We start from the raw sequence: 26,222 nt of genomic DNA, 5'->3' as shown, positions 1-26,222 counted from the left end.
TGACCTCAATTGCTTCAATTTTGGTGGATCTTTCTATTGCCATGGCTTTGAGCAGACATTTATGCTATGTAACTTAATATAGTTATATATTAACTTAGTGCAGAAAAATCAGCATTCCTTTTGCCTGAAACAGAACATCCCCAATTCAGCTTTCAATTAAAAGACTCATGTCTTACTGTTTCCAGAAGAAAGAAATATAAGCTATTATCTATCTTCTTTCTTGCAAATAGTAGGGAAGCTGATCAATTACAAATACTTATTGAATACCTATTAAAATGCATACTGTGCTGCGTGTTTTGAAGGACAGAGAAAACTAAATGCTTGTCCTGAAGACTTTTTAATAGTTACCAGCATAATAATAAACATTTGAAATGAGAGTGACCAATACGACACTGTGTAATTAAGACCTGAATTGTGAACAAGAGGCATTGAGTTGAGTAAAGTAAGATAAAAGGAAGGCCAATCAAAGGTACTTTAAATAGATGGGATTCATGGAGGAAGGACGTTCAAATTAGCTTCAAGAGTTGGGAAGAATTTCACTAGGTTAAGGTGGGAGAAAAGAGGGATAAGAAGAAGAAAGTTTCTGGAAAAAGGAACACAATAACTGAGGGCATGAAAGTGGATGCTAGTCTGGCATAGCCATGAGAAAGTAAAGATATGGACCCAAATCCAATGAAAGATGCCATTCAGAAAGAGCAGGAGGGGCACCTGGGTGGCTCAGTCGGTTAAGCGTCTGACTTCGGCTCAGGTCATGATCTTGCGGTTTGTGAGTTCAAGCCCCGCGTCAGGCTCTGTGCCTGGAGCCTGCTTCAGATTCTGTGTCTGCCCTTCCCCTGCTCATGTTCTGTCTCTCTCTGTCTCTCAATAATAAACAAACATTAAAAAAATAATTAAAAAAAAAAGAAAGAGCAGGAAATAAATAATTTGAAAGATAGAATGAAGCTTTAGTTTTATTATTTTTTTAAAAATTTTTTAATGTTTATTTATTTTAAGGAAAGAGAGACAGAGTGTGAACAGGGGAGGGGCAGAGAGAGAGGGAGACACAGAATCCAACAGGCCCCAGGTTCCGAGCTGTCAGCACAGATCCCAACATGGGGCTCAAATTCAGAAACCATGAGATCATGACCTGAATTATAGTCGGTCGCTTAAGGTTATGGCCCTTGGTTTCAGCTCAGGCCATTATTTCAGGGTTCATGAGACAGAGCCCACATCAGGCTCTACACTGACAGTGCAGAGCCTGCTTGGGATTCTCTCTCTCTCTCTCTCTCTCTCTCTCTCTCTCTTTCTCTGGCCCTCCCACCTTGCCTCTTTCTCTCTCTCTCTCTCAAAATAAGTAAATAAACTTTAAAAAACATAAATAAATAGATAGATAAATTTCTCATCTCGTGAGAAATGAGAAAAGGACAATCAGCAGACAATAGCTTTTATACAATACTGATGAACCAATACTAGGGGGGTGAGTGGTAGCAGCCCAGCAAAGCCCTCCTCTCTCTGGCTCTCCATTTTTTCATTGTAACAGGAAGTCTTCCTGTGTAGCAAGCTCTGCTCATGAACACAGAACTTCCTGTCAGCCTCTTCTGGTTTCTGAGTAATTAGCTAGCAGGAAAACCACCCTATATGCAATAGTAGAAGAAACACATCTAGAAAAAAATCAGCTTATTTTGCTTTTTTTAAAACTATAAAAAGCACCCCCCATATCACTGGGCACAGGAGGGAAATCAGCTACATAAGAAAGAAAGAAAAAAAAAAAAACAGAAGAAGCAAAAATAAATCTGACCTCACAAGAACCAATTTAAGTAACAGAAAAATAAATTTTCAAGCCTCTAATTAATATTTTTGGAGATATTCTAGATATAATAAATACCTAAAGTAAAAACAAGATGTTATAAAGAAGGAACAATTAGAGAACAAGAAAAAGTACTTGGAAATTAAAAATATGCTTGCCACACTATAATTGTTTCTAGAAAGGTAGAAATATGACATGAGAAAAATGAGAAAGACAAAAAATAAAGAGAAAATATAAAAGACCTGGAGGTCTAATCCAGGTCCACAATACAACCAAAATGTGTTCTAGAAAGAGAGCCCAGAGAAAATGCAAGGGTAGAAGTTATGACAGAAATCACTGAAGAAAATCTACCAAAGCTAAGATCGCTATGAATCTTCAGATCGAAAGAAGATACTGAGAGGTTGGCAGGATAATATTAGATGTACTAAGGAAAAAAGAAGATCCAAAAAGCACTTAGAGAGGGAAGAAATCAGTCACCTTCAAGGGAATAAAAATCAGACTTGCAGCAGGCAATCTGCAATTATTAGATATCAGAAAACATTAGAATTTTTGTTAATGTCTTAAAACAACTGGATATCCATAGGGGAAAAAGAAGAATCCTGATCCCTACCTCAAACCATACACATAAACCGAGATGAATTCTTGACTAAACATAATAACTAAAACAAAAAGATGGAAGAGGGGTGCCTGGGTGGCTCAGTTGGTTGAGCGTTTGACTTTGGCTCAGGTCATGATCTCATGGTTCATGAGTTTGAGCCCCGCATCAGGCTCTGTTCTGACAGCTCAGAGCCTGGAGCCTGCTTTGGATTCTGTGTCTCCCCCTCTCTCTGTCTCTCCCCTGCCCATACCCTCTCTGTCTTTCAAAAATAAATAAAAAACATTTAAAAAAAAAAGATGGAAGAAAACACAGAAGAATATCTTCATGACTTGGGGTAGGAAGGACGCTGAAAGCAAAAAACATAAAAGGAAGAAATGATAAATTCATCAAGTTTTAAATAGTTCTGTTTCTTATAAATACATTTATAAGACAATGTATTGTTTGGAAAAAATACTTAAAAAACATACTTGAGAAAGCTCAAAATCCAGAATATATAAAGAACCCTGCCAACAACAAAAAAAGAGCTGTACAGTTCAAAAAAGATAATCTGATGCAGCTCTCTCTCTAGCTCGGCTGGTCTCCTATTTTGACAGTGCACTTTTTGCTTTAATAAACTTTCCCACTTGTGTTTAAAAAAAAAGATAATTCATGTTTTTAAATGACTGAAAGATTTAATCAAATACTACCTAAAAGAAAATACACAAATTGCACATGAAAAACTGCTCAAAATCATTAGAAATCAGGAATTAAAAACTAAAATCAAAATGAAACACTACTATATGACCAATATGACTGAAATTGGGAAGACTGACAACAAATGTTGGCAAGGGCTGTGGAGCAACCAGAACTCTCATGCTTTATTGGAAGGCTGTAAAATAAGATGATCATTCTGGCAGAAGATCTGGCAAGGTCCTCAAAAAATGAAACCTACAGCTACTCTATGACTTCACATCTCCACTCCTAGCACTTTGTCCAAGAAAAATGGAAACTGTGCCTACAAAAAGATGTGTGCAGGGGCGTCTGGGTGGCTCAGTCCGTTGAGTATCTGACTCTTGGTTTCAGCTCAGGTCAAGATCCCAGGGTCATAGGACTGAGCCCTGCGGTGGGCTCTGTGCCAAGCATGGAACCTGCTTGAGATTCTCTCTCTTCCTCTGCCCCTCTCTCCTCCACTTGCACGCGTGCTCTCTCTCTCTCTCTAAAACAAAAAACCAAAACAAACAAAACAAAACAAAACACAAAAGATGTGTGCAAGAATGTGTGTAGCAGCTGTATTCACAATAGCTGAAAACTAGAGACAGTCCCCATGTATTTATCAGTAGAAAAATGGATAAATAAACGGTGGTATAGCTATACAATGAAAGGGATGCAGACAACAACATGGATAAGTGTAAAAACATTATGCTGAGTGAAAGAATCCTTACACAAAAGTGCGACTGCTGTATGAGTCCATCTACAGGAAGTCCTAAACAGGCATAATGAATCCACGATGAGAAAAACAAAATTCAGAACAGCGGTTACCTCTGCAAGGGGGCAGGTGCAGGGATTTCCTGGGAAGGGACACGAGGGAAGACGCAATGTTCTATATCTTGATATGGGTTTGGGTTTCAGTGTCAAAACTCACTGAATGGCACACTTCAAATTTCTGCATTTTGTTGTATAAAAATTTTAGCTCAAATGAAAAAAAATTGTAAACAAATATCAAACCGAATTGAATATCGGTAATGATCTGCACGCTGAAGTGTCTGAGAGTAAAGGGCAGCGGTGTCTGTGACTTACTTTGAAATGCCTAGAAAATAAGATGGATGGATAGATGAGCAGAGGGATGGATATGTGGAAAGGTATTTAATAAAGGAAATATAATGTTAATTGTAGAATCTAAGTGACAGATCTATGGACGTTCAGTATAAAACTCTTCCAATTTTTCTGTACTTTCAATTTCTTTTCGTAATGTTGGGATAAAAGAAAATAATGAGATATTACTGTCAATATTTTGGAAGAAAATTATAAACCTAGAATTTTATGTACAGCTGTCAATCAAGCTATTGATAAAGCTATTTTCAGTTTTGCAAGGGATAATGTGATTTTTTGCCTACTTAGAATCTCTTAGGACACCATCCCTTCCTCATCCCTGGGGTAGGGTCACCCGACCTCCCAACATTCAGGGCGGGCATGCGACTCAAATTTGGCCAAATAAGCGTACTTCATGCCCTGGGCCACAGTGATTGTTCAGAGATGAGCCAAGCAAAGTCCTTCAGAGGTATTTTACTGGAACCATCAGTAAAGTAGTTTTCATTTTTGCTGGGATCACAATCTGTGAAGAAGACTTGAGCCTGGAGAGATGTTAGAAACTACTTTGTCAGCACATGAGGTAAGCTTGCAGGAGAATGAAGCTGACACAGAAGGAAACAAAGGCAGAGCACGGAGAGAAAGAAACAAGGCAGTGATGACAATGTTTGAGTTCCTGGATTCATTTTGGACCATAACTTCCTCTCACTGTAGATTGTGGTGGAGAAAATATATATATATATTTTTTGGTAGGCTCCATGCCCAGCATGGAGCCCAACGTGGAGCTTGAACTCATGACCCCTGAGATCAAGATCTGACCTGAGATCAAGAGTCCAACATTTAACTGACTGAGTCACCAGGTGCCCCACAGTAGAGAAAATATTAATAATATAGTGAGAAAATCATGTTTTCCCCTTGTACTGTGTTGAATAGTAGCCCCCTAAAATTCATGCCCACATGGAATCTCAAAATGTAACATTATTTGGGCATGGGGTCTTTGCAGACATAATTAGTGAAGGATCTGGAGATGAAACCAGCCTGCATGTAGTGGGGCCCTTATAGGAAGAGGAGAGGACACACACGGAGTCACAGGGAAGGAGAGAGAGGCAGCGATTGGAGTATTGAGGCTGCAAGGCAAGAAATGCCAGGATTACTGGAGCCACCAGAAGCTAGAAAGAAGGAAGGCTCTTCCCCAGGGCCCAGAGAGAGCATGATCCGGCCGACGCGGACTTCCAGCCTCCAGAATGGTAGGACAGCAGCCCTAGGAAACTAACATACTTCTCAATAAGGAAAAAATAAATTACAAACTCTAAGAGCAAAATGTCCAAATGTGAAGGAAACTAAAATGTGGCAAGATTTTTGAGCAACAGGTAGAATGAAAGAAAAGAGGATGTATTTGTACAGATGTTCAGAGCATATTATTTTGAACAGTCCAGGGATGGTTAACAATGGATGTTACAGGCAAAATTTCCTCTGGCACAATATTTACATAGTCATAATAACGTAAGCCCTGTGTATTGACATCACACTTTTAGAATAAACCTATACACATATAGCTCTTGGATACTGTCATGCACAGATTATAAATGCAATCACCCTTAACAATGTGAGATTAAAGATCTACCTGACAGAAGCCGTTGGTAGAGCGTGCGACTCTTGATCTCGGGGTTGTGAGTTCGAGCCCCACAATGGGTTTAGAGTTTACATATAAAATAACAATAAAAGTAATAATAGAATTATCCTCAATAAAAAAATTCTTAAAAAAGAAGTTGAAAAGTGAAAAGAGAGGGAGAAATGGAAGAGCAAGGGCACTAGTAACCTCATTTTACTTTGTGAGGAATTAAGAAATACTCTCAAATGTTGATGGCAAGGACCAAAAATAATTTATAACTATCAAAAATTGGGCGGTGGGATGAGGCAAGGTGGTATGGGGTAGTGCCTCTGAGCCTAATTCTTATCCTTCATAAACAGTAGAATGTCTAGGGGCGCCTGGGCAGTTCAGTCAGTTGAGCATCTGACTTTGGCTCAGGTCATGATCTCACAGTTGATGGGTTCGAGCCCCGCATCAGGCTCTGTGCTGACAGCTCGGAGCCCGGAGCCTGCTTTGGATTGTGTGTCTCCTCTCTCTACCCCTCCTCCACTCACACTCTGTTTTTCTCGAAAATTAATAAAAACGTAGAAAACATTGTTTAAAAAAGGTAGAATGTCTAAACTGGTAGATACAATTCGATATTGCACAATATTATTATTGCATAATATTAAATAATATTGTATAATATTATTATTTAGGATTATGGAATAACCAGCATGGCAAGAAAAAAGAGATATGGTGGAAAGTAATTTTCTCAAGCATATTCTAGATCAAAGAAACTACATGAAGCCTACATCTGGGCATTGGGCCTGAGTTTAGGGCTGAGGCTGTTTTTTCTTTTTTTTCTTTTCTTTTTTTTTTTAATAGTATCATTTCTATTTTTTTATGTACGATTGGCTTTGGTAAAAATGCCAACAGATGAGGTGGATCAGATTATAGAGGGCCTTATAAAGATGAGGCAGGAAAATTTTTTACTAGATTAAGGCCTGACAACGGCACTTGGGAATGGTGGTAAAGAGATCGATTTAGTATTTAATAGGAAAAGTCCAGAAGACTAAATGTCTGGGTAGCAGAGAGAAGTCAGTCAAGAAGACAGTAAAGTTTTTGGCCTGGGTGACAGTGATGGATTGAATTACCCTCCTCCCCATTTTTGTGTGAAAGCCCTAACTCCGGTACTTCAGAAGGGGTCTGCGTTTGGAGATAAGGCCCTCAGAGGCACAACTGAGGTGAAATGAGGTCATTGGGGTGGGCTCTAATCCAGTACGACTGGTGTCCCTCTAAGAGGAGAGAGAGGACATCAGGGATGCATGTGGACAGAAAAGGCCGTGTGAGGGAGGACACAGCAAGAAGGTGGCCATCTGCAAGCCAACCGGAGGCCTCAGGAGAAACCAGACCTGCCAGCACCTTAATCTTGGACTTCTAGTTTCTTCCAGAACTGTAAGAAAGTAAATTTTTGTTGTTTAAGACACCTTAAATGTCGTTTCTGTGGGTTCTTTTTTTTTTATTGTTGCTGTTGTTGTTGTGGTTATGACAGTCCTATTAATGAGGTTTAGGGGTGATGGTGGGGTTCATGGGGTTCAGAGCTGATGGCCAAGAAAGAATTGTTGAAGACGTCTTTGGTACAAAAAGGTGATTTTATTGAAGCATGGGGACAGGACCCATGGGCAGGAAGAGCTGCACTGTAAGTGTGGGGGTGACCAGTTTATGGAATTGGAGGAGACAAAGTCAAGAAAGAGTTTCTAAAGACACGCTGACATTCTAAAGACCTACTGGAGGCCCAGCTATGGTCAAGCTAAGGTTGTTTTTTCCTCTAGCAAAGCATTCACATCAGACAGTAGGGAATTCAGGCTGTGGATGGGATCGCCTTTTTCTAGTAAACTGGTGGAGACACTTATCAGTTTAACCGTTTGTTTTTTTGTGCTTTCCTGTTTTGGGGTAGCTGGGAGTGTCCAAAGTAACATACATGTCCCACCTTGGTGGGGGGGGGGTGCGCCGTGAGCCTGCACTTTGCCCTCAGCTAGCCCCACGCTCCTTCATCGCTATCGAACTAACACAGGGACAAAATGACCATGCCATGACCAAAGGCAGGGCAATGGGGAGGAGGAGCCAGTTTGGGAAAGGAGATAGGTCCAAATTACAGTAGCAGTGAAATACCAAGAGTAGATGAACAGTGAACACTGAGGGGCTAACGTGTGAGTGAGAAAGCAGCACAGGCCTTTCTGGCACCGACGGAGCAGCCGTAGGAAAGATGCTGCGTGTTAGAGTGAAAGAGTAAAGACCGACTAGAGTGCCAAGGGCTGAAAAAGGGAGTACCCAGTAAAGGGGTGGCAAGAGGGATAGAAGTAATAAAGACAGGAGGAATTGCTAGCAAACAGAACGAAAGCCAAGGAAGAGAGAGAGCATTTGAGGTAGGAGAAATCATTTGTGTGTGTGTATGTGTGCATGTACGTGTGTGTGTGTGTTTCATGTACCAGAGAGGTCAAGAGATTGAGAAACCAGAAAAGAATAATGGATTTAGCTAAAAAGAGGTCATTGTTGACCTTATAAGAGAACAGCGTCAGTGTAGCTGTGGGGAAGGAAACCGACTGCCAAATATGCAGCAGGAGAGACTATGGACAGAAGGAGGTTCAGGAGATGCGGGAAGAAACAGCACTGTGGGTGGTGGGTGTGTGGGGTGACTACCCAGAGCCCCGCTGCGGTAAACGGGGAAGAAAGTGGTGAGGTGGCTCCCAGAAAAGCTGGGAGCACAAAAAATGAATCTGTTTTAGAAAGGAGGGACAGAGAGCCAGTGGGGAAGAGGGCCTGGAGATCTTTGGAACTAGGAGTTAAGACAGTCGTAGAAGCTTGAGCCTGATTAGGAAGTCAATGAATGTGAGGGAAAGGGAGGGAGGAGGGGCCTCGGGGAAGGGAAGAAAGTCTACCGGAGAGACTGTGGGTTTGGTAGAAGTCACTAAAAAATCAGCAAGTGGTGGGGCGCCTGGGTGGCTCAGTCAGTTAAGCGTCCGACTTCGGCTCAGGTCATGATCTCAGGGTTCATGAGTTCAAGCCCCGCATTGGGCTCTGTGCTGACAGCGCGGAGCCTGGAGCCCTGTTCAGATTCTGTGTCTCCCTCTCTCTCTCTGCCCCTCCCCCACTCGCGCTCTGTCTCAAAAATAAGTAAATATTAAAAAAAAAAAAGAAATCATTGAGAGATACCAAGCGGGAGGAACACTCAATGTGTTCCTATAGGAGCTTAAAGCATTCATACAAGCAAGGAATTAAGGGCTGTCTGGAGCAGTTTACACCCTTAGTGTGACCTCAAGAAGCTCCTCCCTGAATCACCTTCTGTTATTGCACGGCTATTTCCAGTGTTCCGGGATCCCATCCCACAAGCCCAAGGCCATTTATATATACTCCAGGGCCAGGAAGATTCTCTGCTGGGAAGATTTTTTAGTACAAAATCAACTATTCTCTGCTCCAAGTGAAATACCTAAGCGGTCTACGAAGACAACTGGCCAAAAGCTTCTAAGGAATGTTTTGCTGAGATGAACTGAGACCTCTTTCCATGCTAGGCCTGAAGAAATGAACGATGGAGGTAAAGATAGGAGTCACTCTGCAACTTTGGTGGTTGGCATTCATTCAACAGCTCAATAGTGTCCTCAGTTCACAGGCTCCTTCTGCTGGGACACTCCTTATTCTTGTTGACTCAGGAACTCAAACTGGCTCCTGTGGTTCCCAACCTCTCAGGTGCATTCAAAGGCAGAAGAGAGGGTAAAAGCCTTTGTCTTCCTGGGGCTACTCTTAACAGGGGAAAAGATTTATTTTCCAGTAGCCCTACAGATGTCCCCTCAAATCTCATTGGCCATGCAAACGGATCATATGCCTGGCTACTCTTAGGTGTCAGGGAGGCTGACAGGAGGCCTGACCAATAGTGAGTCATGCCAAGGGGCTGGGTATATCGCCCAAACAACAGCAAGGGGAGAGCTGTAGGGTAGGCAACAGTGCCTGTCACAGCGAATCCAACCCACATATGTAAACATTTGGTCTTAAATCTGCATCACATTGTGTATAATGTTTTCTGGGTTTTTGTTTTGTTTTTCTAACATTTTAAATCTTTCACTACATGGACTATTTTCTTGTATGGATGTGACTATAGTGTCTCTGGGTGTTTTTCCTAATAAGTTATAAGAAAATACCTATTTGCATTTTAACTTTATAAATATAAGTTTCTATATTACACTTAATCCTGTTTCTTTAGGTAAGACTGACTGCTTACTCTGAGTACTTGTGAAACTAGTATATTCACACTTCCTCCCTCTTTCTGCTCTTTTTAGTATTTATTTTTATATCTTAAAATATACTTCTTCTATACTTGATTTATTAGTTGTGGTTTTTTTTGAACTTTTTTTAAATGTTTATTTATCTGTGAAAGAGACAGTGTGTGAGTGGGGGAGGAGCAAAGAGAGAGGAAGACACAGAATCCAAAGCAGGCTCCAGGCTCTGAGCTGTCAGCACAGAGCCTGACTCGGGATTCAAATTCATGAACCATGAAATCATGACCTGAGCTGAAGTCTGACGTTTAACTGACTGAGCAACCCAAGTGCCTCTATCAGTTGTGGTTTCTTTTTTATTAAAAAAAATAAATAAATTATTTTTAGAGAGCAAGAGTGAGCAGGGTAGAAAGAGACAGAGAGACAGAGAGAGAGAGAGACAGAGGGGGCAGGTGGGAGAATCTCAAGCAGGTGCCATGTTCAGCACAGAGCGCAACATGGGGCTTGATCCCACAACCCTGGGATCATGACCTGAGCTGATGTCGAGCTGGACACTCAGACAACCGAGCCACCCAGATGCCTGGATTTACCAGTTTTAAGGGATCTATTTTTATCACTGACTATTAAGAATGACTGAATGAGCACAACTTAAATGACTTCCCTCTTTCTGTCACTTTTCTTCTCCCAACTGTTGTTCACTATGGACTTTGTCCAAATGGGAATTGAGATATAGGCACTTGAGACTTCCAGTGATGTACAAGGGAGATTTTCTTGCTGGGGAGATTGGTAAGAAGATGGCTTTTCACTGTGATATGGAACTAGATATAGGGCCCAGTCACGAAGGAGGGACCAGCTTCCGGGCCAAGGTTATCCTGCCGAGATATACAAGTAATAATGGCATCTTGTAATCAAGATGTGTGTAGAACTAGACATTAAGGAAAGTCTAGTAGCAGAGTCATTAGCTTTTCTTCAGCAACCTTCAGAGGAGTTAATCTGTGAGAATGTGCAGTTCCCCTCAGGTCTGCATTTTTATTTAAAACAAATTTTTTTTTTTTAACATTTATTTATTTTTTAGAGACAGAGACAAAGCACAAGTGGAGGAGGGGCAGAGAGAGAGGGAGACAGAATCTGAAGCAGGCTCCAGACTCTGGGCTGTCAGCACAGAGCCTGACGCAGGGCTCTAACTCATGAACCGTGAGATCATGACCTGAGCCGAAGTCGGATGCTTAACTGACTGAGCCAGCCAGGCGTTTCAGGTCTGCGTTTTTAAACTTGAACTTTCTTCCGGACGGCGCTGGTAGTTTTGGACCTAAGGCTATCGAACCGAGAGAGCAGTGTTAAAATGGGGCAATCTCCTTCGCCCCAAGATTAGATCTTGGGTTGGGTATCACCTTGTTTTTCATGCAGCTCCTGCTGCAAACTTTGACCCTCTAGACTCTGCCTAGACCACTCGTACCTCAAGTCTCCCGTTCCTCAGCTGACTTCTTAAGATGCGACCTCCTTTCTGTTAGATCACCAGGACCTGCCTGGCCTCTTCAGCCATATATTAGCTCCTCTGGTACTTGACATCTTACCTTCCTGAGTGTTACTGTCTGCCAGATCTCTCCTGGTTAGCTACGCTTTTAGTCCTTTCCTCGCGACACCAGCCCTGCTCACGGCTGCTTAAATCCCACAGCGGCACTTGGTTGGAAAGCCAAGAAACGAGAACACTGTTCTGAAAACAAACAGGGAGTGTGTGTATGGGGGAAGTTGTCTACCACAGATCGACAAACTTTTTCTCGAAAGGCTCAGATAGCAAACATTTTTAGACTTTGCAAGCCATACAGTCTCTGTCACAACTACTCAGCTCTGCCTTTGTAGGAGGAAAGCAGCCACAATTTTATGGTGTATTCCAGTAAGACTTTAATTACAGATGCTGAAGTTTGAATTTCATTTCATGTGCCACAAAAGATTCTCCTTTTGGTATTTTTTACTTCAATTATTTAAAAATGTAAAAACCGGGGCGCGTGGGTGGCGCAGTTGGTTAAGCGTCCAACTCTTGATTTCGGCTCAGGTCACGATCTCACGGTTCGTGAGCTGGAGCCCTGCGTTGGGCTCTGCGCTGATAGCTATGAGCCTGCTTGGTATTCTCTCTCTCCTCACTCTGTTCCTCCTATGCTCACTCTCAAAATAAACTTAAAAAAAAATTGTAAAAACCATTCTTAATTCATGGGCTATTAAAAAAACAAAAAAGACAACAGGCCAAATGTGGCCCATGAACTGACTATTGTTTGCACTTGTCTGGTCTATAAGACTGAATGTCAAACACTGAGGTGGGACCGACGAGAAGCCTAATGGACACAGGGTCTTTCTTTCTGTTTATTTAATGAGAAGGCATGTGATATCCTTAATGAAGTCTGCAGAATTATTTATTGAAAGAACGCTATACCTCAGTGGGATCTTACCATTGCTGTAACTTCAGGAATATACAAATACCAGAAAACGGAGAAAGAAGGAACACATAGACATCTGATCCTCGCAGTTCTTTGTTTTTCTTTCCAAATGAACCAGAAATGCAGGAGAAACTGGCAGATAACAGATTTCTTTTGTTCAAATGGCCTCATCTAATTTATTTTAGCCTCAAGAAAAAGTATTTCTAGGTGTCCTAAGTACCCAACACATTAAAGAACTGTTCTTAGTCTGATTGTGCTTTATTGATTGTTAATTTAGAATTGATAACCTGAGCTGAATATTTTCACATGGAACTTTCTTGAAAAATGTCACATTTTTAATTTACAAGATTTATTCATGTGTAATTTTCATGATTATAGTCGTCACTGGGGTAATACTGAGCAGATCGTTATCCATACATCCATTGCTATACTCAACATCGTATGTTAGGCTTTGTTTTTCTTCATAAACTTATTTTAGAATACTTTTATATTTACAAAATGTAACAAAGATAAGACAGAGAGTTCCCACATAATTGTCATCCAGGTTCCCCAGCGTTAACATCGCACATTACTGTAGTATGGCTGCCAAACTAAGGAACCGACGTTGGTACGATACATTAAACTCTAGGCTTCTTTCGGACTGCGCCCGTGCTAGACTTTTGATAATGAAATCAGAGTAAATTATTACAACTCCGCTACCATTTTATAATAAGAGATTAATAATTAGTCTTTTGTTAAAATAAAAGTATGTTATATAATCACAGGATATATATCTTTTTAACTATTCTTTCCTCTTAATCATTTTAATTCATAAGAAGCCCCGTCAATACTATTTTCTTATTAAAGAGTTCCACATGGGATCCTTTAGCTAGATATTTGACACTGTTCAATATGTAGTATGGAATAGAAAATAAAAAGGGCAACCATTTTGCTTTAAAAAGCCAACCAAGACCAAAACCAATCTGTGACTTCTATTAACATCAGCTGTTTTACTTCTATTAAATCAGTAGCCGCCACAGGGCAACCATATTTGGGAAATAACAAAATTAAAAAGGAAACGGTCTTGCTTTAAGCTAGTTCCTTTTCTTTAAACTTATCTTTTCCAATAATAAACACATACTGCTTATTAAGGATCCTCTTATATGCTCGTTAATTTTCTGCACTGTGTTGATTTAAGCAATAAAAAAGCCCCACCACACACTAAAGGACTCAGGGAACTTCCTTCCCTGTTCCTTATCCGACCCGTCAGCACCATATACTGCTCTTTTTCTCTCCCAGTCTCAAGGTCCACTTCACCTCAGCTCCGGCTTCCTTCTCAGCATAACTGAGACTGTACCTCAACAGCAAGGAACTTCTGAAGGCAACACTCACCTCTCATTCAAGTAATACAGGCAGTTAGAGTTAGTTGAACAAACTTTTCCCTTTCCCCTTTGGACACTAAAAGGGTTAGATGCAGTCTTTTCCAGGGTCTGTGAAGCTTGAGACCAGGAATCAATGTGTACTGTGCGTATTTAACCTGTTAATGGGGTGTGTGATCGTCAACTTTTAAATTATCTGTGGGGATGGGGGAGGGGGGGATAGTGACATCCCACAATTTTATAACTGAGAAAGATGACATATTTTTTAAATGTTTATTTATTTTTGAGAGATAAGAGCGCAAGCAGGGGAGGGGCAGAGAGAGGGGAACAGAGGATCCGAACCTGGCTCAGCGCTGTCAGCGCAAAGCCCAATGAGGGGCTTGAACTCGCTATCTGAGCCAAAGCCGGATGGTCAGCCGACTGAGCCACCCAGGCGCCCCAGAAAGACGGTATTTAGTCTGCGTGAATCTCCACCAAATCTGTCCCCTGCATGCCTTCCTGGGAATAGCTTCAGGGTATAGTTTACAGTAAACATGCAAAGGCCAGAAGATCTGCAACTGGGAAGATCAAAAGGAAGGAGCAGGAAGTAGTTCAGGAAGCAGACATTCTCATGGGCTCTCCTACACCGAGCAATTTCTCTCCATCTTCTGATGACTGACAGGCCTTTAACAAGGGACACAACGTTTTAGTTCTTAAGTCAAGATAAAGGACAGAGCTGGAGCCGTTTTAGAACAACCACATTCAAGGGCCAAGCAGAAAGGGGAGCTGTTGGGGGGTTCTGAGCAGGGACACTGAAAAACTCAGGAGGAGGAGGGAGCAACAGAAGGAGCAAAAGGGTCATGAATACTTTCAAGTTGTTGAATCTAGATAGTGGGCACACAGACTTTCATACTATTGTTCTGTCGATCTGCACAGATACACGAAATTTTTCAAAATAAAAAGGATGTGAGAAATCTGCATGTATGTTTGAAGTTTTTCTTTTAAAAATATTGGGGGTGGGGCGCCTGGGTGGCTCAGTGGATTAAGCTTCCGACTTCGGCTCAGGTCACGATCTTGCGGTTTGTGAGTTTGAGCCCCACGTCGGGCTCTGTGCTGACAACTTGGAGCCTGGATCCTGCTTCAGATTCTGTGTCTCCCTCTCTCTCTCTCTGCCCCTCCCCTGCTTGTGCTCTGTCTCTGAAAAATGAATAAATGTAAAAAAGAAATATATCGGGGGATATCCAAATATGATGTGAACATAAAATCACAATGGAAAAGTTATGGTTAAGAGCACCTGCCTGGCTCAGTGAGTGTGCGACTCTTGATCTTGGGGTCGTGAGTTCAAGCCCTACATTGGGTGCAGAGCCTACTTAAATAAATAAATGAAATTGAAAAGTTATGCTTAAATGTTCGTTGTCATACCTAAGGGAATGTAGATCATAGAGAGGTACGGCCCAACTGAAACTGTTCCACTTGAATTTTTTTCCCCCCAGTTACTTTGGCGCTTATTTAAGCCAAGAGAAAAAGGTCATACTGTTTTCATGCAACATATACTTGGTTCTTTAAATAACCACCATGACAAATAGTAGAAGGAATTAAAGAATGCTGTGCTTGTAATCCATTCAAAACACCAACATTTGGGTTGTACGTAATTAAAGAATATGTAAGATGCTTTTTGAATACCGTAGCAGCCGGTATGTAGAGACAGGCCTTCAGCGGACGCAGGAATGCAGATTAGGAAAGACAAAAAAATCACGCAGGAACTTGTCAATGTTATACAACTTCTATACAGTATTTTGACTTAAATCCAAGACTCTCCCCTATTTGTGGAGAGCAACTGCATGTAACATTAAATGCCGTTTCCCTCTGGATTTTACCCTGGAAGAGCCCAATTTTGTTTTTTTAGCCTTGCGAATCATTTACCGAAAAGAAGGCAGCCTTGCCACTTTTACACGAATGCTATCAATGTCAGTATTTCTTGGGATTGCAGGAAGATTCACATTCTTTACAGCTGATACAGCACAGGTTGGAGCTCCAGCGATGCCCGCCTCGTCAGGGTTGTCTTCGGGTGTTTTTGTGCATCAACGAAGGGAACAATCTCATTCATGTTGGTCTCCAATACCGTTCCCCGCATCCCTGTTTCTGCAAGCATACCATCGACCTTGTCTACAGGGAGAATTAAATCCGGTTCAGACACTTTCAAAAATACTTGTCTAATGTCTCCAAGAATACCAAATTACATTTCAAATGCCAACTTCACTCTCCGAAGAATCCACATGGAAGACAAAACAGAAGGCTGTGTGTAACGTCCATACGTCAGTTTGTTAGAGCCTCTAAGTAATGATTCTCCTTCTAGGAAACTGCAAACATTTTCATCTTCCTTGCGTGGCAACCGGAAAATCTCCCTGATGGTTTGCTGTTGTTGGTCTTCACGGCAGGGCAGGCAGAACGTGCACAGCCACTGCTTCCTGTGCTTGAAGACGAGGAGCGCCTGCTCGTGGCTGGGCTGGGCTGGGCAGGAGTGACCTGGCGGGTGCTGGGGGCCAGGCTGGGGCAGGCGAGAGGGCCTCCCCGGTGCATCTTGCTAGTCACCCTCTCCCTACTTGTATTTTTTAGTTGTCTTTTTGTTCGTTGTTGCCATTGGTTTTGTTGTTGTTGTTGTTTTTTATCTTGAACTTTTCAAGTAAACACAACAGTGGAGGTAATGAACGGGCATAGAAAAGAATATGTGTGTGGTGAAATACCACCTACTCATCATCCACTTTCAACAATTACCAACATCTCCCAGGCTTGTTCCATGTATTCCCCTCACTCTGTTTTTTCTTCTTCTGAAGTATTTCATTTTATTTTATGTTTATTTTTTATTTTTGAGAGAGAGAGCCCGCACACACACACAAGCGGGTAAGGGCAGACAGAGAAGGAGACAGAGGATCCGAAGCGGGCTCTGTGCTGATAGGAGAGAACATTCTTCCGGAACATTTTAGGGTAAATCTAGAGAGACATTTTTGTAACGCGCCAACAGTCATCATCACACCTAACAAAAGTTATGGTGGTTCCTTAATAGCCTGTATTCTGGAGTATGAAGTTTCCAATAATTCTTAATATAATTTTGGTTGAATTTTCTTATTTTATTTATTTTTGAGGGAGAATGCACATGCTCGTGGGGGAGGGGCAGTGAGAGACAGAGTCCCAAGCAGGCTTATGTGGGGCTTGATCCCATAAACCGTGAGATCATGACCTGCGCCAAAATTAAGAGTTGGATGCTTGGGCGCCTGGGTGGCTCAGTCAGTTAAGCTTCCGACTTTGGCTCAGGTCATGATCTCACAGCTCATGGGCTCGAGCCCCGTGTCGGGCTCTGTGCTGACAGCTCAGAGCCTGGAGCCTGCTTTGGATTCTGTCTCCCTCTCTCTCTGCCACTCCATTGCTTGCTCACTCTCTCTCTAAAATATAAATAATATTTTATATTTTATTTTTTATAAAAAAATAAAAAAATATTTCTGAGACAGAGAGAAACAGAGCATGAACGGGGGAGGGTCAGCGAGAGAGGGAGACACAAAATCTGAAACAGGCTCCAGGCTCTGAGCTGTCAGCACAGAGCCTGACATGAGGCTCGAACTCACGGGCTGTGAGATCATGACCTGGGCCGAAGTCAGACGGTTAACCGACTGAGCCACCCAGGCGCCCCAACATTAAAAAAAATTTTATTAAAAAAAAAAAAGAGTGGGGCGCCTGGGTGGCGCAGTCGGTTGAGCGTCCGACTTCAGCCAGGTCACGATCTCGCGGTCCGTGAGTTCGAGCCCCGCGTCAGGCTCTGGGCTGATGGCTCGGAGCCTGGAGCCTGTTTCCGATTCTGTGTCTCCCTCTCTCTCTGCCCCTCCCCCGTTCATGCTCTGTCTCTCTCTGTCCCAAAAATAAAAAATAATAATTAAAAAAAAAAAAAAAAAAAAAAAAAAAAAAGAGTCGGATGCTTCACCGACTGAGCCATCCAGGTGCCCCTAAATTTTTTTTTTAATTTTTTAACATTTATTCATTTTTGAGAGTGAGAGAGACAGAGAATGAGCAAGGGAGGGGCAGAGAGAGAGGGAGACACAGAATTGGAAACAGGCTCCAGGCTCTGAGCTGTCTGCACAGAGCCGGGCGCGGAGCTCAAACTCCCGGAGTGCGAGATCATGACCTGAGCCGAAGTCGGACGCTCAATCGACTGAGCCACCTAGGCGCCCCTCCCCTAAATTTTTTTATACTCTTAATTGGCCTTGTAAAGATTGAACTAATACAATACTGAAGAAATAAATATCTACATTTGCTACGGACTGAATGTTTGCATCCCGCCCCCCCCCCCCCCCATTCATATGTTGACACATACTCCCAAAGTGATGTTATGTGGAGGTGAGACCTTTGGGAGGTGATTAGGTTATGAGGTAGAGCCCTTATGAATGGCATTAGCGCCCTTATAAAAGGACCCCAGACAGCCTGGCTGGCTCAGCTGGTAGAGCATGTGACTCTCAGGGTCATGAGTTGGAGCCCCGTGTTGGGTGTAGAACTTACTTTTTAAAAATACATGTGTACTTTTTTTGGTAAAGTTTATTTAAGTAATCTCTATACCCAACATGGGACCTGAACTCACGACCCTGAGATCAAGAGTCACATGATCTTCTGACTGAGCCAAACAGGCACCCCAGCTTATTGAAAAACAAAACAAAACAAAACAAAAAACCACAGGTGGTTCAGTCCGTTAAGCATCGGACTCTTGATCTCAGCTCAGGTCATCTTGAGGTTTGTGAGTTCGAGCCCCACACTGGGCTCTGTGTGCTGACAGTGCGGAGCCTGCTTGGGATTCTCTCTCCTCTCTCTCTCTCTCTCTGTGCCTCTATCCCACTCATGCTCTCTGTCAAAATAAGTGAATAAACTTGAAAAAAAAAAACCCACAAAGGGCCCCAGAGAGCTCCCTTGCCCCTTCCAATCATGAGAGGATGAGCATGAATTAAGAAGCAGATTCTCACCAGAGGCCGACTCTGCCTGCCCCTCGATCTTGGGCTTCCCGCACAGCAGGTCTGTGAGAAATCCATTTCTACTCTTTATAAGCTGCCCACTCTATTTTGCTACAGCAGTCTGAAGCATAGTAAGACAACACTTATGCAAAGGCCTTTAAGAAATTGAAATTCAGGGGTGCCCGGCTGGCTCGGTTGGTGGAGCATGCGACTCCTGATCTCAGGTCCTGAGTTCAAGCCCCACGTTGGGTATAGACATTACTTAAAAAAATAAAATCTTTAAAAAAAAAAAAGAACAGAAAAGAAAAGAAAAGAAAGAAGGGCACTTGCGTGGCTCCGTCAGTTAAGCCTCCGACTTCGGCTCAGGTCATGATCTCAGGGTTCACGAGTTCAAGCCCCGCGTCGGGCTCTGTGCTGACAGCTCAGAGCCTGGAGCCTGCTTCCGATTCTGTGTCTCCCTCTCTCTCTCTGCCCCTCCCCTGATCATGCTCTGTCTCTGTCTCTCAAAAATGAATAGATGTTAAAAAAATTTTTAAAAAAAGAAAGTTGAAGTTCAACAGTAAACATTGTCTGTAATAAAAGATGAATGACAGCACTGGTGCTCAGAAAAAATAAACAAGTTAGGGGACAATTTTAGGGAAAATCCCAAAAAATATTTGACACGAGAGTATTGGCAAAACAAGTATTGTCAAACAAGTATTCTCCTAGCTTATCGGCGGGCATGTAAATTGGTTGGTGTACCAGCCAGATGGCATGCTAACAGGGTTTACTGAAGGAAGTCTGATAAGAGGATTATTTATAGACGTGCCCAGGGCCGAGGAGGCCTACAAGGGTTGGTGAAGCGCCCAGGGACAAGCCGCCACAGGAAGTGGCAGCCACCAGGCACATCCAGCAGGGGGAGGGGGCTCTCACTGAACCGTGAAGGGAGTGGATAAGGAGGAGGGAGGAGCCACCCAAGTGGCTTCTGGAAAAGGGGTGTAGCCACGGCCACCCAGAGGCCCGGGGCTCCTACCTCCCACCCCGTCTTGCTGCCTGTGTTTCTCACAGGGAAGCTGACTGGGAGTTGGTGGGTAGAGATGTGATCTGATACGGTTTTACAGAGGTCAGCCCCCAAGGGCACAAGAGTGCAGGAACGTAGTGTCTGGTCACCTAGAGGGGCAAACATGACTACCCGATGCGGAGACAAGTTAACACTGGCCACCCGCTTTAGATGTACACCTTAGGATCTCACAATATGACCCCTAAGAATTCACCCTACAGAAAAACTCAAATGTAAATAAAGTTGGAAAATAAAAAATAGGAGTATTTTGTATTTGTTGAGAGCTTACTTGTTAGGTATGAGGGACCAAGCAAGGCATTTTACATTTAATCCTCACAAGAACCCCTCTGAGTTCTGCACGATTAGTACTGACATTTTACACTTAAGGAAATTAAAGTGGAGTAAGGCTAAGCCGGGACCACAGAGTTAGCATGTGACAATACTGGGACCCAAACGCGGTCACTCTGACTCCAGTGTTGGAGTTCTAAGGAAATCCATGGCAGCATCGTCCGTAAAAACAAAAGACTGAATACAACCTAAATGACAGACAAGGCAAATACATTATGGTACATCTACACAATGAAATACTACGCAGCTTAAAAAAGAATGGAGTAGGGTGCCTGGGTGGCTCAGTCGGGTAAGCATCCGACTTCGGCTCAGGTCATGATCTTATGGTTTGTGAGTTCGAGCCCCCACATCAGGCTCTGCGCTGACAGTTCAGAGCCTGCTTGGGATTCTCTAATTGCCTCTCTCTCTCTGTCTCTCCCCCAAACCAGTCAAAAATAAATAAATATTTTTTAAAAATGTGTTTTCTTTACTAAAAAAATTTTTTTTAATGTTTTTATTATTTATTTTTGAGACAGAGAGAGACAGAGCATGAGCAGGGAAGGGGCAGAGAGAGGGGGAGACACAGAATCCGAAGCAGGTTCCAGGCTCTGAGCTGTCAGCACAGAGCCTGACTCGGGGCTTAAACTCACGGACTGTGAGATCGTGACCTGACCTGAAGTCGCATGCTTAACCAACTGAGCCACCCAGGCACCCCAGAAAATGTGTTTCTTTAAAAAAAAAAAAAAAAAAAAGAAGAATGGAGATCTACATGTGCTTATATGGAAAGATCTCCAAGATACACAGTCTGTGGCGGGAAAAAAACCAAAGTACAGAACATTGTGCCCATTTGTACAGAAAAATGAAAGGTCCTGTTTTAATATTTTAATACATGTATAATTTTTCAATAAACATATGTGATAAAAAGTCATACATATACATATGCCAACATACACAAAATGCCCAGAACTGAACAAGAACAGGTAACATTTATAGAGCACTGATCTAAATGTTTTGTAAGTACGATCTCTCAATGTTCAAAAGAACTCTATTAAGTGAGTAGTACTAACACTCTCATTTTTTAATATAATTCTTTTTTAAGATCTTATTTTTCAGTAATCTTTGGATCCAACGTGGGACTTGAAATCACAACCCTGAGCTCAAGAGTTGCGTGCACCACTGACTCAGCCAGCCAAGCGCCCCGACAAAAATCCTTTTTTTTTTTTTTTAACTTATTGAGAGAGGGCATGTGAGCATGAGGTGGGGGGGCAGAGGGAGAGAGAGGGAGAGAATCCCAAGCAGGCTCCATGCTCAGTACCGAACCCGACGGGGGGCTTGATCTTGTGACCTGGGATCACGACCTAAGCCAAAATCAAGTCTGATGCTTAACCAACTAACTGAGCCGCCCAGGAGCCCCCAAAAATCTTGTTGTTTCTTTTTTGTTTTTGTTTTTTTAAAGCTAAAAATTCTCTTCACGTGTATTCTAGTTAAAAATGTCAACCTGCTGGTTTGGAATTGAGATTCCAGCCTACATAGACATGAACCTGTAGCGAAGGCACTACGTGTCCCTTCTAGTTTTCGGACAATCTTTAAACCTGGTAAGTACACCTCCTGTGCCAGCATGTAGGTTACTGACAAAGCTCCTCAACGGGGCAGCGATGGACAGACCCTACGAGACACCCCCTGGACAAGCGGACTCTGACACATTAACTCATCCGCACGGCGTGTACGGTTTAGGCTGCGGATTCACCTGTCACCATTTCTTCCTCTTGTCCCCAAGGACAACACGCTAGGTCTTGTTCATCATCTTGCTGGAATTACTGCTTTTATTCCATTGATTTACCACTATAACTGTACTCCCATCCCCACCCCCTTTTGTAAGAGAGTCTGGATTGAAAGGACTTGTTTAGACAACACGTGTGGGCTTCTATTACTATCTCATTCTTTTTTTTTTTTTTTTTTTTTTTAATTTTTTTTTCAACGTTTTTTATTTATTTTTGGGACAGAGAGAGACAGAGCATGAACGGGGGAGGGGCAGAGAGAGAGGGAGACACAGAATCAGAAACAGGCTCCAGGCTCCGAGCCATCAGCCCAGAGCCTGACGCAGGGCTCGAACTCACAGACCGCGAGATCGTGACCTGGCTGAAGTCGGACGCTTAACCGACTGCGCCACCCAGGCGCCCCTATTACTATCTCATTCTTACACTCGACTCTCTAGTGCTGTTTGCTCGCAATTTTACCAACAGTTTAAATTTCAAATTTACTAGTCCCGATTTTGAGGATTAAACTTTCTATTTCTTCCTCCCAAAATTTGTGATTTTTTTTTCTTTGCCCAGTTGTTTGGTTTCTCCTGTGTCCTATGATTACTCAAAGACTAATTACAAAGACTCAGAGCACATGTGCAATTTCCTACATTATCCTATTTTGTACAGTTCTAGACACTTGGATTCATTTTAAACACCCGCATTATTACCTCACTCTCTTAGACACTCTTCTTCCCTTTGTTAAAACTTCTCAGATGACCATAACCATCGCTTTACGAAGGAGGTGAAGAAAAATAATCGGCTGTTTTCCTTGCTTATTGGGATCTCTTGGCATTTATGCCATCAAATTCCATCAAAGCAGCGGAGAATACTGCTCTCCTGTTTCTTTTTAAGTCCAAATATACTTTTAAAAGCCCCTTTCCTCTCATCGGTGAGGGGCGCCGGGGGAGCTGGAGAAAGTCTGCCTTTAGTCCCCTCCATCCAGTTGCCTTCTTAGAAGAACATCTGGGACAGGGACTGGGGTGTCTGCCTGTGGGAGAGGTCACCACAGGGCACTCTTCTACTTCTCCTGGCTTATCTGCTGCCCTCTAGGCAGGCCAGACATTTGCTGTTTTTCTCTTCTCCATTCACACTTTAAACCCTCAGGCATTCTCGGTTCCTGCTTGGCAGAAAGATCTGGGTGCTGGGCCTCAGTTGTGTCCTGCAGCCCAGTGCACCAGAGAGCCACAAAGGCGGCTACAGGAACCCACCGCAAAACGAAGGGGAACCTGCTAGTGGGTCCCATACACTGTATTTGACGTCTCCCTTTGAGAACCTTAAAGGAAGCAGGGCGGGTTAGACAGGGAGGGTTCAACAGTCCTGCGTCCTCGGGCAAGAACTGTCTCATGAGTGTGCACCTACCTGAATGGTTTGCTCAGAGCAGCCCTGAGCTTGGTTTTTATCCTGCTCTTAGCATCTTGAAATTATTAGCAACTTTTGTCGTTATTGTTGTTGATTTTAGCACCGAGACTCTCACATTTCATCCTACACTGGAGCCCCCGAGTTACGCAGCCAGTGCTGACCCAGCCCTGATAGTTGAGTGCACCCAATCCCAGCGCCTCTTCTCACCAAGCCTTCGGCTTCTAAGGAGGAGGATGTAACTCTGCTTGTTCTAGGTTTCCGAACACCGTGTGTCGGTTTTGGCTGATATTGCGTTCGTTCCGAGGGAGGTAGTCCCCCTTTTATCTTTTGTATATACCTTTTAAAGTCCTGAGCTCCTGAGAATGTCCCCTTCCCTTTCCCACTATCACAGATATGGACAGTTTTGTCTGGAGCTGGGTTTTCCCGTTTTCTTACACACTTTGGAGACTTAAATCCAAAATAAACATAGCTGGGGATAGACTGTGCTTCTTTTCATTGAAGTCCTTTTTCAGTCCATTTTCCACAAATCTATTTCATATCTACCCCATAAATCCCCCACACGGAAAAAAGTTGCATCAGCAAACCTGGAACTCGGGGCAGACCCTGTAACTTCCCCTACTTCCGCTTTCCGCCGAGGGCAGTGGCCGCCCGTCAGTCGTACCCCAGCTCTCTCACCACAACACTCTTCTCTTTTCACTCCAGTAGGAACAAAGTGACTCTTACATGCACCCGGTTCCAAATTATTTATCAAGTCTTTTGCAAGAAAGGCTCCTTTCTTGGGATGGTAGAGTCACTTCGCTCTATCTCTGATAGACTGCCTCCCTGTGATTTCTCTTCAGTTTAAGAATGGGTCAACTATCTAAAGTCAGCAAAACATGGTCTTCAGGCCACATCCGGCCCATGGCCAGTTTTTCTCCTGCTTGAGAACTGAGAATGGTTTGTATTGTTTGTTTGTTTATTTATTTTTTAATGTTTTTATTTTTGAGACCATGTGAGAGACGGAGTGCAAGCAGCAGAGGGGCACACAGAGGGAGAAACAGAGTCTGAAGCAGGTTCCAGGCTCTGAGCTGGCAGCCCAGAGCCTGACGTGGGGCTTGAACTCACAAACCGTGAGATCATGACCTGAGCCGAAGTTGGATGCTTAACCAGCTGAGCCACTCAGGCGCCCCATGGTTTGTATTGTTTTAAGAGGGGGGTAAAAACAGTATGCAGTAAAGAAAGACTAAAATACTTATTACCTGGCCCCTTCCAGAAGAAAGTTTCCCAGCCCTGGATATAGACAACAGTTAACAATCTGCCTTCCTGCCCCCACTGAAGTCAACAGAAGTTACTCTAAGCTTCGGCCAAAGTGGTCTCCAGCCACCAGTGGGTCCTGAGTCCTCTGTTTCCTTTCTGTTCTTTCTGCACAGCAGCTGTTTCTTCTGTTTCTACTGAGCCTAAGAGCATTCCACCGGGCGATTAGATCTTGGCCCACAGGACCTTCTGAGGAGAGTAATCCCCAATAGAAGCTTTCTATGTAAAACATTTGGGGTTTGTGCTATCTGCCAGACACCAACCCTGCTAGCTGGGGAATGGCTGCAAGGCGGCCAGGGCAGGGGAGAGCCTCCCCTCAAAGAGGAGGGTACGGTGGCTCTCTTCCCAGTGGGGATGCCTGTTCTGGGGAAGACAGGCAGACCCACCCATCAGGCACAGTCTTCCAGTGCCTGCAAATGCTTGGGTTGTGCTCAGAAGAACCTCAAAAACTCAGGTTGTTGGGGATGCCTGGCTGTTTCAGTCAGTGGGACATGTGACTCTTGATCTCAGGGTTGTGAGTTTGAGCCCCACGTTGGCGGGTAGAGAGAACTTAAAATAAAAACTCACATTCTCCATTCAGTTCTCAGAGGCCTGTTGCCTATTAATGCATCACTTGCCTCCTCTTTTGTACCAGAGTGACTGGTCAGCCACAGCGGGGGCTCCTACACCATTCCCGGGCCCCGCACCTCCCTGCAATGTAATTCCATGTGTGTCTTTCTTGCAACGTATGGGAGCCTTAATAAATGCACCGCCCACCACAGCTGCAGCCCTGCCTCGGTTTGCCTATCTCTAAGGGGGTCTTGCCCCTACCACCCCTGCCTCAGCAGCAAACCTGCCCTTGCTAAGCTTCATTTCGGCCTTTCCTTCTGCCACCGGCAAGCACATCTTCGCGGCTTACCTAGGGGGACGCGGCGGAGCAGTCAACCCAGGCACAGGCACCAGGGCTGCGTGCGTAGTGATTTAAAAACAAACTGTGTAGGCGCACCTGGGTGGATCAGTTGGGTGAGCATCTGACTCTAGATTTCAACTCAGGTCGTGATCGCAGGGGGGGGACATTGAGCCCTTTGTCTGGCTCTGTGCTGGGTGTGGAGACTACTCAGGATGCTTTCTCTCTCTCTCTCTCACCCCTCTTCCCTGCTCTCTCTCTAAAATAAAAAAACAGTAATAACAAACAAAAAATAAATGAAACCAAACTGCATTGCTGGTCTTCTAACCATCACCATGGGCTGAAAATTCCAAACAATGTCAGATAAAATACTCCTTCCTGAAAACAATCTTTTGCTGGCCAGTTCTAAACAACTTAGCAGTTATCGTTGGGCTCTCTTAACATATGTGTAAACTTGAAATGCGCACTTTGTATTGTTCCTTTAATAAACATTGTGCTCTACATGCAGGTGGTTCAGAGACCTCCCGGGTGTAGGGCTGGCGTCCAGCAAACACAGCCTCAGCCACACACAGTGGCTTGGAGAGTATAGATCCCATGGAATCACTATAGTTCATTTTGGATACGATTCCTGTCTCCGGTTCCTGGGGGACTATATCTTTGCTTTTAAACACTAGATTGAGGGGTGCCTGCGTGGCTTAGTTGGTTGGTTGAACATCCGACTTCAGCTCAGGTCACGATCTCCCGCTTCT

The 26,222-nt window shown here is 43.4% G+C and overlaps 2 pseudogenes; both read right to left on the bottom strand.

The window, feature by feature from the left end:
• The window catches only part of LOC109252723 (protein numb homolog), a 53,324-nt pseudogene that overhangs the window by 10,386 nt on the left and 16,716 nt on the right, over positions 1 to 26,222 (bottom strand).
• On the bottom strand, positions 12,351 to 25,472 carry LOC109252666 (AP-3 complex subunit sigma-1-like; annotated as a pseudogene).

The sequence above is a fragment of the Panthera pardus genome, unplaced genomic scaffold (genome assembly GCF_024362965.1).
Source record: "Panthera pardus isolate Hobbes unplaced genomic scaffold, ASM2436296v1 HiC_scaffold_17, whole genome shotgun sequence".
NCBI lineage: Eukaryota > Metazoa > Chordata > Mammalia > Carnivora > Felidae > Panthera > Panthera pardus.
Note: the sequence above shows the minus strand (reverse complement) of the source record. Positions and strands in the feature narration are given on the sequence as shown.